The sequence below is a fragment of the Vipera ursinii genome (genome assembly GCF_947247035.1).
Source record: "Vipera ursinii genome assembly, chromosome: 2".
NCBI lineage: Eukaryota > Metazoa > Chordata > Lepidosauria > Squamata > Viperidae > Vipera > Vipera ursinii.
The window spans coordinates 150,770,399-150,784,512 of record NC_139513.1 but is presented as its reverse complement, the minus strand read 5'-3'; positions in this window follow the sequence as shown (position 1 = coordinate 150,784,512).

The following is a 14,114-nucleotide window of genomic DNA, read 5'->3' as shown; positions in this document are numbered from 1 at the left end:
TAATAAAGTAGACTCTCTGGCCACTATCAACGTCATGTCCTCTTTCCAAAGAGGCTTTGAAGAATTTGTGCCTAGTTCTGACATCTTTACATTCCCTTGAAAAACCAAAATAGCCATGTGTAGCTTCACGCCACCCATCTAGCCTCATTCAGTAGCTGGAATCACCCAGCACATTTGGCTAACGTATTGTTATCTAGTTTGTGGTTCAGCATGAATCCAGCCAGTGTGATCACTTCATGGTTATTTGTTCACCCTTGGGCAAGTGGATTAATTGAATAAATCATGAATAAGGGAACTATGAACAACCATCTGATTGTTGCTTATGTCCCTGCACCCAAATGGCATACAACATCTCATCTCATCTCATCTCAAGTAGTGAGCCATGCTGGCTCAGGAATTCTGGGAGTTGAAGTCCACAAGTCATAAAAGAGCCAAAGTTGCCTATCCCTGGTTTAGACTCAGAGGATTCCTTTGGATGAAGTTTGATTGTTGTACCTGTTTGCTTTTTATAAATGCAGTAAGCGTCTATGGTGGCTGAAGATTAAGCAGAGCTGAAGCTCCCTCAATCATCCATATGAGCAAAAGAAGAGATAGATAAGCCATAGGTCACCAAGCATGTCAGCATCAGAGATGAGTTGTTTATATTCCTACTAACATACTTCTTAACACAGGTATTGTTTCCATTGAATATAAATAATTTCAGGGCTGGTAAACCTAATTTGTTTCAAGAGGTATCTGAACATTTAAATGATATGTTTCATGGCTACAGCCACAATTAGAGGAAACTGCTTTTTTATGTGAAAAAGCAAGCCATATGGTTGTTGCTGCTCTAGCTATTTTTTTTTCTGTTGTACAGAAAATTAGAATTTAATAGAAATACAGTTGGTTTCACCCATTAATGCCATAATGTGGTTATGGTTTAATGTAAGCCTAAGAGATCTTAGGGACACGGTGGCTCAGTGGGTTAGGACGCTGAGCTTGTCGATCAGAAGGTGGGCAGTTTGGCGGGTCGAATCCCCAGTGCCGCGTAACAGAGTGAGCGCCTGTTACTTGTCCCAGCTTCTGCCAACCTAGCAGTTCGAAAGCACATAAAAATGCAAGTAGAAAAATAGGGACCACTACGGTGGGAAGGTAACAGCGTTCCGTGCGCCTTTGGCGTCTAGTCATGCCGGCTACATGACCACGGAGTCGTCCTCGGACAAGCGCTGGCTCTTCGGCTTTGAAACGGAGATGAACACCAGTCCCTAGAATTGGAAACGACTAGCACGCATGTGCGGGGGAAACTTTACCTTTACTTTAAGAAATCTTGGGTGCAAGTACTATTGTCATCCGGATTTTTGAAACCCAGATCTGGCAGTCTTATTTAATAGTTGAACTTGTCTATTGCAATATTAGTTTATTGACTAATATTCAGTTTGAACTGGGCCTCACAGTTAAAACAAGATGCATTTTAGTGTAGTAGCAAATGTTTTTCTCCAAAAAGTACATTAAGTAAGTCTCTGAAGATTGCAGAGATAGTAGCCTTGGAAGATTTACCCTGACAAAACTCCCATATTCTCATCCCCATTAGAAAAACATGCAGACACACTTTTTTTCTGTAAAAGCCTTTTGCTGAACTTCTGTGACACCTCATAAAATGTTGCCAACACCTCCCCCCCCTTGCCTGAGGCAAGCCAGCAATTGGGAAAATCAGATAGCAAAGCCACCAAGAACTCCTGGCCCTGCCCCTGGTGGGATTAACTCCCAAAATAGAAACTGGACAAAAGAAATATCACTTAAAACAAGAAAGGGAACATTAAGGTAAAGATAAAGTTTCCCCCGCACATGCGTGCTAGTCGTTTCCGACTCTAGGGGCCGGTGCTCATCTCCGTTTCAAAGCCGAAGAGCCAGCGCTTGTCCGAGGACGTCTCCGTGGTCATGTGGCTGGCATGACTAGACGCCAAAGGCGCACGGAACGCTGTTACCTTCCCACCGTAGTGGTCCCTATTTTTCTACTTGCATTTTTACGTGCTTTCGAACTGCTAGGTTGGCAGAAGCTGGGACGAGTAACAGGCGCTCACTCTGTTACGCGGCACTCGGGATTCGACCCACCAAACTGCCGACCTTCTGATCGACAAGCTCAGCGTCCTAACCCACTGAGCCACCGCGTCCCTGATAAGGGAACATTGGACAACCATTAAAACACCAAAGAAGGAACCAGCAAACCCACAGCCCTAGGGCAGAAAAAGCATATAAAAATCACAACTCAGGACTGGGAGACCACCTTGCAAGGCAGGAATGCTGAAGTCACTTCTCTGTCCCTTTTTTTGCCTTCCTGAAATAAAAGACCTGCTTTGCGGTAGCTGCTGTCCTCAAATTTCGTCGCCTTTCCCCAGCTGGAAAGGAACTGAGAAATTCTTCTGACAATAGGATCATAATGTAATAGTATTAGTACAGAAACAGGGCTGAAATTTTTGGCTTGATTTTTAAGGGTGTTTTTTGGGGGGGGATGGGGGTAGAAGGGGAAGAAGTTGAAAGGAATCCAGTTAAGTGCCAAGTTCTGTTTTAATGGGTTTCTGTTTTGTGAATGGCCATTAATAAAGCAACTAATAACTTTTGGTTATCATCTGTCTCACTTTTATTAACATCTTCACCCTAAAACCTCTATGATTTGAAATGCCTTTACCCTCTTTGAAAGCGAGTAGGATAGATTTCATAATTAAAGAATACAATTATTTTACAAGAACTATGAGATACAAGTTAGCCCTTGATCTGTTTCACTTTATATCACCACCCTTATTTCATTACTATGCCATGAATATGAGATTGAACAGAGCTGGGAGGGAAGAAAATGCAGCCAGCCTAAGAGGAGACAAGAAAGCTGACAAGGCTGGTTTATAGTTCTGGCTAGAGATCAAAGAGGGAGAATCATCCCCTTCTCACTTCAGTTCCCTCCCTCTGTCCTCACCCTTATCCAGCAAGATCCTCATCGGAACTACCGGTACCTGAGGCCTAAAATCAGAACTTCTCAAGTGGCTCTGCTGGCATCTTGCCTTGGACAACAGATATCTGCAGAACCAAGTATGCAAGACCACCAAGTTCTAAGCTACAAACAGCAATTAATATTTTTGAAAAGGATGTGGATTTGGAATGGAAAGCCTAGCATCTAGAGGTTTCACCGAATGATAGATTAAAAGCTTTTACCGGAGGAAAGAAAGAGAGAGACTATATTAACAAATAAATTTTCATCCCATTTGTCTTTTTTTTTAATAAAAGTTTTTAAAGGACCAGCCATTATTTCCCACTCAGAAAATCTCTGGTGCCTGGACAAGATTGAGAAGAAATGTTTTGTACACCGATACTGCAGGCTAAAAACTATTTTCACCGTAGTAGAATTCAATGCAACTTGTCCTCACAGAAAATATAGCCACAGGAAAATAGCAATAAACAATATGGCCGTCATAAAACAAGTTCTGCAATAAAGGCAGTCATTGCCCGAGAACTATAGATTGGCAACAGTGCTCTGATTAGTGAACCAGAGGCTGCAGAGAGGGGAAGAAAGTTAATATAATGTGATTACAAGGCTAAAAAGAGATTCACAGTCAGCCAGATCCCAGAATGTTGGACAAGCACCATCCCTGCAGGATACTCTGGTTAATAATTGCCTCTTTGTCTCCTGCCCTAGCCCAATGACAGAGATCAAAAATGGATCTGTATTTTCTGGTTGTTCCTCAGCAATAGCTAGCATCCAACTAACATCAGGAAAGCCTAGGATTTCCATAAACTTTTCCTTGGGATGATATTCTTATCTATTATTTGTCAGAGGAAAACAAGAAATGGCCACTCTTCAGCTTTTCTCATGGTACAGAAGTGCAATAATATGCCATTTTATACTATTAAGAAAAAATCTACTTCCCTTTTTTTGTTCCAATTACAAAACCCAGAATCCCTGATCACAAGCCATTTTGTTTGGGGCTTGTGGGAGTTGATGTTGAAACCATCTTGTGGTTGGTTAGGGTTAGGAAACCATCTTGAAGATACCATATTCACTGCCACTGACTGAGTCTCCAATTTTTTATCATTCTTTAATGCCCATATACCTCACAAAGCATTCCTCTGGGACTTGACCAATGAACAGTGGTGGGATTCAGCCGGTTCGCATCACTTCGGCACAACCGGGTAGCTAATTTTTTGTTGCCCAGGCCCAGAATGGACTTTCGGAAGCAGCATACACACAGAGAAACGGTTGTTCACATATTTGAATCCCACCACTGCCAATGAACCTTTACTGTGAAATATACTGTGATTTATACATTTTGTTGACATCTTGTGGCAACTCAGTCACTTGACCTTACAGTAGAGGTGGGCAACCCTTTTGTGCTTAACCTCTTACAATATCTGGTGAGTTTAACCATCATGAGGTTTTTGACTAGTTGACATCAGAGGCTCTTTCATTTGGCTAGATCAAAGAGCTGGATCAGGCTGACAGACTGGCTTTAGATGCCTCTGCAATCCATACAACCATACAACCAATATCTAACAAAGGGAAGGAGCAAGTAGAAATTGGGAGGCTTGCCTACCAACATTCAAGCAGGAAGCCCAGTCAATCATTTGAACCATCTTTGTTGCAATAAACTCTGCACATATCTGTGGGTCTGGAATCTTCTAGCAGGTAGTGTGTAATAGTTATAATAGTTGGTTTAGTTTGGCATGCTGTAGGGGTCTACTTTCTTTTTCTTTCTTTCCCAATAAACTTTTTTTAATAAAGAGATGTTGCTATATTTTAGGTTATTTTTCCTTAAAATATTCTCCACAAACAAAATTGCCTATCCTTTGTGCTTTTTTTGAATTAAACTTAATTCAGAATGGTGTCTTTTTAAATTTTTCTAAAAATGGGCTGAAAGGAGACTCTGAAATGGAAGGGCTAAAAATCCACCAGCTGGATAAACTAGGTGGGATCAGAAAGTTCAGTCTCACTGCTGGGCCTCTATCTTACAGTAACGCTTTTTTTTTTACTGGGGAATCCTTGAAACAAGAGTTGCATCAGTAAGTACTACTGGAGACTTAAATTATCCTTCCTCTCTCAGCCTGTAACACCTCCCTAAGACTCTATTGCACCTCCCTAAAACTCTATGGTCTCAATTTTCAAAACTCAAAAGAAATCACTGAATATAGCTACACATTTTTGTTCCAAGTTCCAGACAAATTTACCTACCTATTAAGGTCAGCTCCCACTTGGCAAAACAAAGGGCTAAAAATTGTCTCTGTCATTTAAGCAACCATGATCAGGAAGAAAAATGTCGGCAACAAGAGAGAGAATGATATTTAGATATTTAAGATTTTGCAATAGTGAAACAACTACGAACATGTCTTATCGTTTGGGAGGCAGAAGAGAAACAACAGTTGTAGACTCTTAACAGCGGGACAGACTTCTCTGTCTCCCAGCTGTCCCATTCTTTTCCCTTCAAGAGGGACAAACCCTGAGCTCTGGCAGCAAATTAGGAAAGTCCATCCCACACCCGTTCAGTCTGTGGAAGGCTAAGATAAAACTTCTGCATCCGTTCTTCTCTTGCAAACTCCCTTCCTGCTACTGATTAATAAGACAGCACAGTTCATGCATAACCCCAACCTTGCAAGGCTCCTGGGCCTTGAAGATTCACAGATATCTGGCTTTGATCAGGTGTTCCTGTTTAAACCAGAAGAAAGCTGCCAACCCACAAATTCCAATATCAGACCTCAGGTAGAAAGATGGGGGAGTTCTCTCCCCACATACCACCTTCCTATCGGCAGCTAAACACAGGCAGCTAGAACAGGAAAGAAACATAAGGAATTGTGTTGACATCTAACACAAAAAAGTACATCCTTGCTTGGACATATCTGGCTTGAGAGGTTGTCCTAAGGAATTACTTGAGTCCCAACATCAACCTTTTAATACATTTTATTACTAATTACTGCATTTATAGTTCACCTTTCCTCTTCAGAGCTTAAGGTACCATATGGAATATCCCTGCCTTCCATATTATCCTCACGATAACCCTGTGAGGTAGGTTGGGCTGTGAGAGAACCACCAACTCGAAGTCAAACTCTGTGGTAGAAAGGATGTGCGGAAAGGATGAGGTAATAATAATAATAAACCTTTATTGACAAAGTACAACATGTGTACATTGAGATTAGCTGAGCCTCCCCCCCCCCCGTGCTCTCTCCCCCCCAACACACAGTGACAACAAACCCTCCATCCCACCACACTATGTGAACCAACTACACCACACACCGGCCTCCCAAGTCAATTCTGCATAAGATTATGTCCCATTTAAAAGCCTAACAGCCCACGGATAAAAGCTATTTTTCAGCCTGTTGGTACGGCTGGCTATATTCCTATATCTCCTACCAGGGTGTGAGTCATCCCTGAGAATCTTCCTCACTCTTCCAAGGCAATGAGCCCTGGCGATGTCATCCAGTGGTGTCAGGGAACAGCCCACAATGTCTTGTGCTGTGCTCACTACCCTCTGTAATACTTTCCTATCCGCGGCTGTCAGACCAGCATACCAAACCACAATACCATACGAGAGGACGCTCTCTATAGTAGACTGGTAAAAGAGGTAGCAAGGTGGGGGGAAAGTGTATGGCAATGGTAATAGGCCATTTTGAAAATACCTACCAAATGAAACCAACCAGCTGGCAAGGAAAACAGACTGCCCACTATTTCTTATAACAAAAGGGTGAGAGAGAAAAATTCACAATTTAAACTTTAGGGAGCTCTTTTAGAGAACCAAGCACTTACTTTCCTGTCAGAGCACCATATTCCTAGAGCAGCCTTTCTCAGTGAGCGAGGCCTCCTCTGTCTCAGAGCTCATCCTATCATTTCCCTAACTGTAAACCCTGGTAATTTTCTTTACACAGCAGGCCTTCACAACGTTACCTTTGTTTCATCTCCTGCCCTTGCCTGAGGAAACTTAAAAGTTGTCTTCAGCTGTGAAGTTTTAGTTTTTCCTTTTCTCCCAACACATTTTTTGCCATTTATGCAATTGAGCACACTTTGTTGACCATGTGGCTAATGACAGTCAGGGGCTGGGATCTGCCTGATTCTTCTGGTCACTTTAGGTTGATGCAAATATGATCCCTCACCTCTGGTGCTGGCCACTTCCCTCCACGACCATTTTGACTAAGCTGCAAGAGAAACGAGACATCAAACTTCCATGGAGGCATCTGCCCATGTAATGGCTGACTTTGCATTCCAAAGATCTGCCAGAATTGCTGTTTCCTTGCAACATTATTTGAGAGAATTCACTCATTATATTGTTTAATTCCATGTATGGCCTTCTTGGGTAACTGTTATAGACTCAGCCTGAAGAAGGAGCATAACATGGAAGACATGCTTATTGTAAGAATGGTTGCTTGCTTTACAAGAAATAGGGACCCCCAAGAAATGGGAAAGCAAATGTTTTATAGAAATTGAGAGTTACAAGACAGGATATCCTAGGGATCTGATTTGCTGGCCAATTTACTGAAGCTAGGCTTCAGTTCCTATACTTGGGTTCATTTCTATCGTTAGGCAAAGTGGGCTTTTCAGGAGGGCAGCAGTGCTGAGGAACCTCATTGTTAAAGATGATGAGACTCTGAGGTGTGATTGAGGACGGAACACTTGGGGTTTCTTATGTTGCAGTTCCATGATAAGGGCTGCCCTTGGGCTGTGCTGTGAGCTAGTGAGGAGGCCTTTATTCCTTGGTTTAAATGGGGTCGCAGGGGAGAGTTGTCTGGGGACAGAGGGGATCAATTTAGAGCTGATAGGATTAGGCAAAGTTATCAACCGAGTTTGACCCAGATCATATCCGAAAGGAGGGAAAAGAGTGAAACTTCCATTTTGTTTTGTTAGATTTATTTTTTTCACACTACACCTGCGATTGTATCAAGTGCTTTTCAGATATAGATTTAGTGCCTACCTATCCCTATCCCAGTTAAGGAGACTGACTGGTAACACTTTGTGAGAGTGGAAACAAAATCAAAGGACGTCACCGGTTATATTCCATAACATTTCCTGCCTCTTGGAAGTCTCCCCCTTTCCCTGATGCAAGGAGTGCCCTCTGCTGACGTGCAAAGACTAGGGCCTCTAGGACTAGAAATGCAGGTGGTCCTCGGCTTACGATCGCAATTGGGGCCAGAGTTTCTATTGTTAAGCAGGGCGGTTGTTAAGTCTTGCCTGTTGTTGTTTTTTTGCGGTGGTTGTTAAGCGAATCATGCAGTTGTTAAGTGAATCTGGCTCCCCCCCACTGACTTTGCAGAGCAGAGGCTGGCTGAGAAGGGCACAAATGGTGATTGTCATTGGGGGGGACACTGCAACTGTCATAAATACCTGCCAGTTGACAAGTACCCACACTTTAATCACATGATCTTGGGGATGCTGCGATGATCGAAAGTACATGGACCAGCTGTAAGTCACTTTTTTCCCAGTGGTATTGTAACTTCTAATGTTCACTAAATGAATGGTTGTGTCAAAGACTACCTGTAAGGCTCTTGTCCCTTCACCTCCAGCAGATACCCATGTGTCTATGTTTGCAGTGGTATCATGCTGATTTTTTATGCTTTTATGACGAATAGGTTGGAGTCACCTTCTGACTCCAGGGGTATGTAAACAAACAGATAAATGAATAAAGAAAGAATATGAAAATAGGATAAATATTCAGACTCGCGTCAACTTAAAATAAAGGCATGCCAGTCTTTGCATTCACCACAGCCATGGAGAAGATTGTCATTACTTTGCAATGTTTGACTATTAAAGAAATTACCTTCCACCTTTGGAAGCCATTGGCTGAATTTCTGCAATATAATTGTCACTGCTTTTCCAATTTTATGTGGCAGTATAGGAAGTACCATATGGATTTTACTTTGTCCTGCAGAAAGAGCTCTGCTCAAGATGCTAAAATGGCTTGATAATATTTGATAGGTTCCTGCAGGATATTCTCTTTAAAGCTTATCCCTCCTCTTATAGCTGGGAATGAATAGAAAAAGGTGGCCACATTGATAATATATTGCCAATAACTCCTCCCCCCCAAGAATGAAAGTTCATAGTCCACTGGCTTGTCTAATGATACTTCCAAAATTGAGCCCAATCCTTAAGAACTGATTACAGCTTAAGCCCCAACTCACATTAAGCCTTCAAATAATATTTGATAGGCATATAATGCCACAGTTTAATAACTTCTCTAATTTCACACTGTTGACCTGGTAGTCCTAGCACCAATGAACAAACACAGGCCTGTGCCTGCTGGAGGAATCCAGCTTTGGTTGCCAAGCATATTCTACCCTGGCATTCTGCTTCTGATGGCGTGCTGTCTACGCCCTTTTCTTGTGCTTGAAAAGGTAACATTATCAAACAACTGCTTGAAATATCTTAGGCCACCCAGTAGCTGCTAAGCTACATCTGCAAGTCTCACAGGACAAGTTGGAGCAGTTCATGCTAACAAAAGGTAGCAACACCTCTGTGGGTGCGTCACAGACAGCGTTCAACCCAGTTCTTCCCTCGTCACTCCCAACTTGCGTCAAAAGGAAGATGAGGTTGGGGCTGTTTTATGCAGGTCATGCTTCCTCCATGGCAGGTTTAGAAAGAGAGTCATCTCATATGCATAATGAACTGCAGTGATTAATTGATCATCACTAGTTCTGAGCAAGGAAGAGGTCACTCCTTTGCTATGCCATTATATGACCGAGAAGAGCAAATTTAGAACTTCTTTATATAAGGACCTGGAGGTAGGAAACTGAAAACAGATCTTGAATGTATGAATGAAAATTCCAGCTCCACTGTGACTTTCTTAGCTGTCTTCTATGGATCGCTTCGCATGTTGCCTGAGCACATAGAAAGGGGGAGCAGAATTGCGCCCGTCAGCTCCATCTGCAAACCTCTTTGTAGGCAGTGGGAGGAGATATGCCTTCAAACACGTGGTGTCTCTTTCTACCTTTTGCTACAGGCACAAGGAACAACAATGATTAGCAGACATAATCCTCTATGTATTAGGCCAAGGCATGTTTTTACAGCCATGTTGTCGGTCTGCTTTTGCACAGGTTTGTTCTAGAGGAAGAAGAGAAAATTACCATGAGTGCTCCTAGTTCAATACTGCTTTCACAGACTAAAACATTTTCCCCTGGAGAGCACATTTGGTATACTATGGAGAATCACATAAACCAGGGGTGTCAAACTCACAATGTCACGTGACGTGTTGCAACATATCGCGACTTTTTTTTTCCATTGCCGGCAATGGGGTGGACACAGTTTCACCATGACACATCCGGCCTGCAGGCCGGCAGTTTGACACCCCTGACATAAACTATTTGCCATGGGTGGAGCCACCAACAAAATGGCTCCAATGCAGTGGAGAACTTAACTAGCTGCAAAGCTTCAGGACCCCAGAACATTCCCTACCCTCCATCAAGCTCTCTATTCCCAGGAATGGTCATGTTTGGGGTTTTTTTTGTCTGGGTAGGCAAAATAAAAAAACTCAGGACCATTTTTGAAAATGAAGGTTAGGCTGGAAACTGCTTTGCTTTGCAGCATTCAATGTCCTTATTCCATTTTTTTTTAAATTAAAGAGAACCACTTTGGTGTGACGGTAAAGGTGCTACCTAGAAACCAGGAGACCATGAGTTCTAGTCCTGCTTTAGGCATGAAAGCCAGCTGGATGACATTGGACCAGTCACTCTCTCTCAGAACAGCCTACCTCACAGGGTGATTGTGGGGAAAGTAGGAGGAGGAAGGAGTATTGTGTATGTTCACCACCTTGAGTTACTTATAAAATAATAAATGTGGAATAAAAAACAAATAAATCAAATAAATAGACAAGAAACCGAGTGGGCTCAGAGGCATCTATGAGCACACTGGAATTCCCAAGATTACCTGTTTTCAGGAAGGAAGGAGTTTTTCACAGCATTACTAGGAAATGATATGACAAGCTTTCCTTGATGTTGTTACATATCACACTTACATGTAAAACTGCCTAATAGGGCAATTGGATGGCAACACAAAATTGATTTTTCCCCCTAGATCGTTTCCTGGGAAAGAAACTAAAAAGTGTCTCCACTCACATGATTGAGAGCCAATAAATTGCTAGAGCAATTTATAAACCGTTCTGAAGGACAATTTATATAAAAACATTTCCAGTGTTTTTACAATTCACATGTACATGTTCTTTTAGTCTCAGGCTTCCAAGTGGGAAGAATAGTAACCTATTTTACAGATCAGTGAGGAAAAGTAACTTTATCCATTTATTTATTTATCTTAAAATGCATATGCTGCCTTTCAAAATTGAATTTTCTCAAGGTTTTTTGTAATACATTTAAATTCACAATATACAAGCCCTGAATCATTAATATGCATAATTAAAATAAACTTAACAAATACTTCATCTCCTGTGTTCATCACCTTTTATGATTATCTTTAAAAAGAAAAGTAACATATCTATCCTAAAATAAATGACTATGCAGAAATCAGTAGCATAAACATGCTTAAACTAAAATATTATAATTTCAGCAAAATTAGGCTAAAATTCTACACATATACTAGAAAACAAGACAAAATGAACTTAATGGGACTTACTTCTGAAAAGCAATGTATAGAGTGCTGCTGTGGGGACACAGTTTAAATTGGGATAAAATACACTTCTAATTAAATATAAATTTTAGTCCATACAATTTCATTGTAATTTAGCATAACGTATGCAACTGCTTGGATTGATTAGATTCAAGAATCACAAAATAAATCTCTTTCTTGTCCCTGTGGAAATGAACAGGATATGGTTCTATTTCCATTCCTTTTTCACAAACTATATCCTTCTTCTCTCCCCAATTATAATTATTTAATGCAATAATAACAGAGGAAAGGCATCTTAACTCTGTTCTGTCGCCCCGGGGAGATATACTTGTTGTAAAAGATGTTAGGTAAAATCTGTATTTTCAGTAAACAGGCAATTATTTGCAATTATGACTCAATAACTTCAGACTAGACAAATGCTTCTGAACAGCCAGCTAGTAGTTGACAAAATCTGTGGTAAGCCAAACCCTGCTGTTGCCAAACTAGAACTGGAAACAAGCAGCAGTTCTAGATGGGTTGGCAGATCCAGACCTGGAGATCATGCTTGGATCTTCCAGAGGCAGTTTCTACTTACTCCCAACTATTTTTTCTGATACTTGTCTACTTAAGAAGTAGACATGCTGCAGTAGTCAACAAGACTGAGCTTGGATTAAGGTTACTTTAAATTATTACCATGTCCAATCCAGTTTTAGCTTGCAAGCTGTTACAAGCAATTCCAAACTACAAATCTGGAGATTGGTTCCAGGAATCTGCAATGCAACTGGCAAAGGTCTCTTTTTTTCAAGGAAGGGGAGGAGCAAGTGCCTTCCCCCCCCCCCCCGTTTTTCTGGGTGTGACCTCTGCCTTTATAAACTTCACAACTAAAACTATTTCCTGAAAGAGATGCAGTACAGTAGCTGGAATTGCTTCATCTGCTGATGGTTTGGCCGAAATGTAAATATTGCCACAAAACAGCCTTTCTTTTTTTTTTTAGGGAATGCAATCCTGCCAACCACTGTTAGCTCAAGTCAGAGAGATTTTCTACAAGGCAACCAGTAAAAGGCATGCACTGACCACACTTCCAAGCTCTGTTCTGCCTCAGGAGGGAAGCAAAAGAGAGGGCCCCTGTTCATGCAAGAGGCAGAAGGGAGGAGAAAGGCAAACCAGGCATGTCTTCTCCGGTCCCAGTTACTGGAAGCAGATGATGGCCATGTTTTCTGCCCGTCACTTCTCCAGCCCCACACACTGATCGTTCAGGCATGGATAAGAGAACTGGCAGCCAGAGTGGTTCTCTGGCAGCTGTATCCTCCCGCTCCACGCACCCCAATTTCTCCTGCCACCACGACCAAGAGAAGCAGTGGTGAACGAAGGAGATTTTGTTTCTTAAATCCCCTCCTGCCACCCATGGCAAGAAAAGTCAGGGACGAGTAAAAAGGGTTGGTGCTAGCTCTTCCAGTGCCTGAAGGATCGGGGGGGGGGGGAGGGAGTTTTATTATACAGAGCATATCAATCAGATTGGAGAATTGGAGTACAGCGATGCCTTCCACACCCTACCAATACATACACATTTTTTGTCCACCCTCCAAGCCTTGGCAGTTTAGGGATTTGCTCGTAGCAAATGAAATGGGAGAGAGAACTCTTTGACAGTGGGAGAACCCTGGTACCAAAAGATGAATACTTGAGGGGGGAAAAAAATAAATCGAGCGGCCAGGCACTCAAGGTACAGTTTACTAATCCATGTGTCAGAAAGACAAGACAGGTCCTGTTCCAAGCCGGGAGGACGCTGTAGAAATTATCTGGAGGCAGGCATTTTGGAAAGGAGGTCTCTTTATTTAGTTGCCAGAAACTTCAGTGACAGCAGCATGTTTCTGGGTTGGTTGACCAAATGGAGTCGAGAGTGGGTAGGCTTTTATACATTCTTTGGGCTTTGTATTTGAGGTTCTTCCTGTTCCTGTGCAATGTACTTTGACCTGAGCTTGAGTCTGCCCTTTTGGTGGTGGGTTAATCCTATTATGTCCTAAAGGTCATGTCCTGTCCTTGGATTTTGGGTAAGGTAAAGGTAAATTCTTAATCCCATCAGCTGTGGAGGCTGAGGGCATTTTGCTTATGAACACTCCTTTCTGAGTGGATTACCAAATCTGCATTTCTAAAGAATGGCCTCCTTGGGTTTCTGCCTGAGGAAAGGGAGACTGGGAGCTTTTTCTGCCTAAGTTTTTACCTTCATTTCTCCTTCAGGGGAAATATTCTATCCTGCCCTTTTAAAATATTCCCCAAAATATTTCACTTTGGGGGGGGGGTTTGCTGACTCCGTACACATACATACCTACAAATTATATTGGATCAGCTCTGCACATCCTAATTGCCATGAAGATAGTTTTGCCTCTTTTTTGCAAAGGATTTGATACCTTTTATGGAAGATGGCATTGCTTAATTGATGGAACGTGGAACATGCCAAATCTGTCAAATCTTACCGGATGGGTAGAAACAATGAGAAAAACAAACCTTCAAACAGTCAGAGCTTACCGTAAAGAGCTTTGTGGATGACAACCATCATCTTGCATCACACATAGAAGCTTGC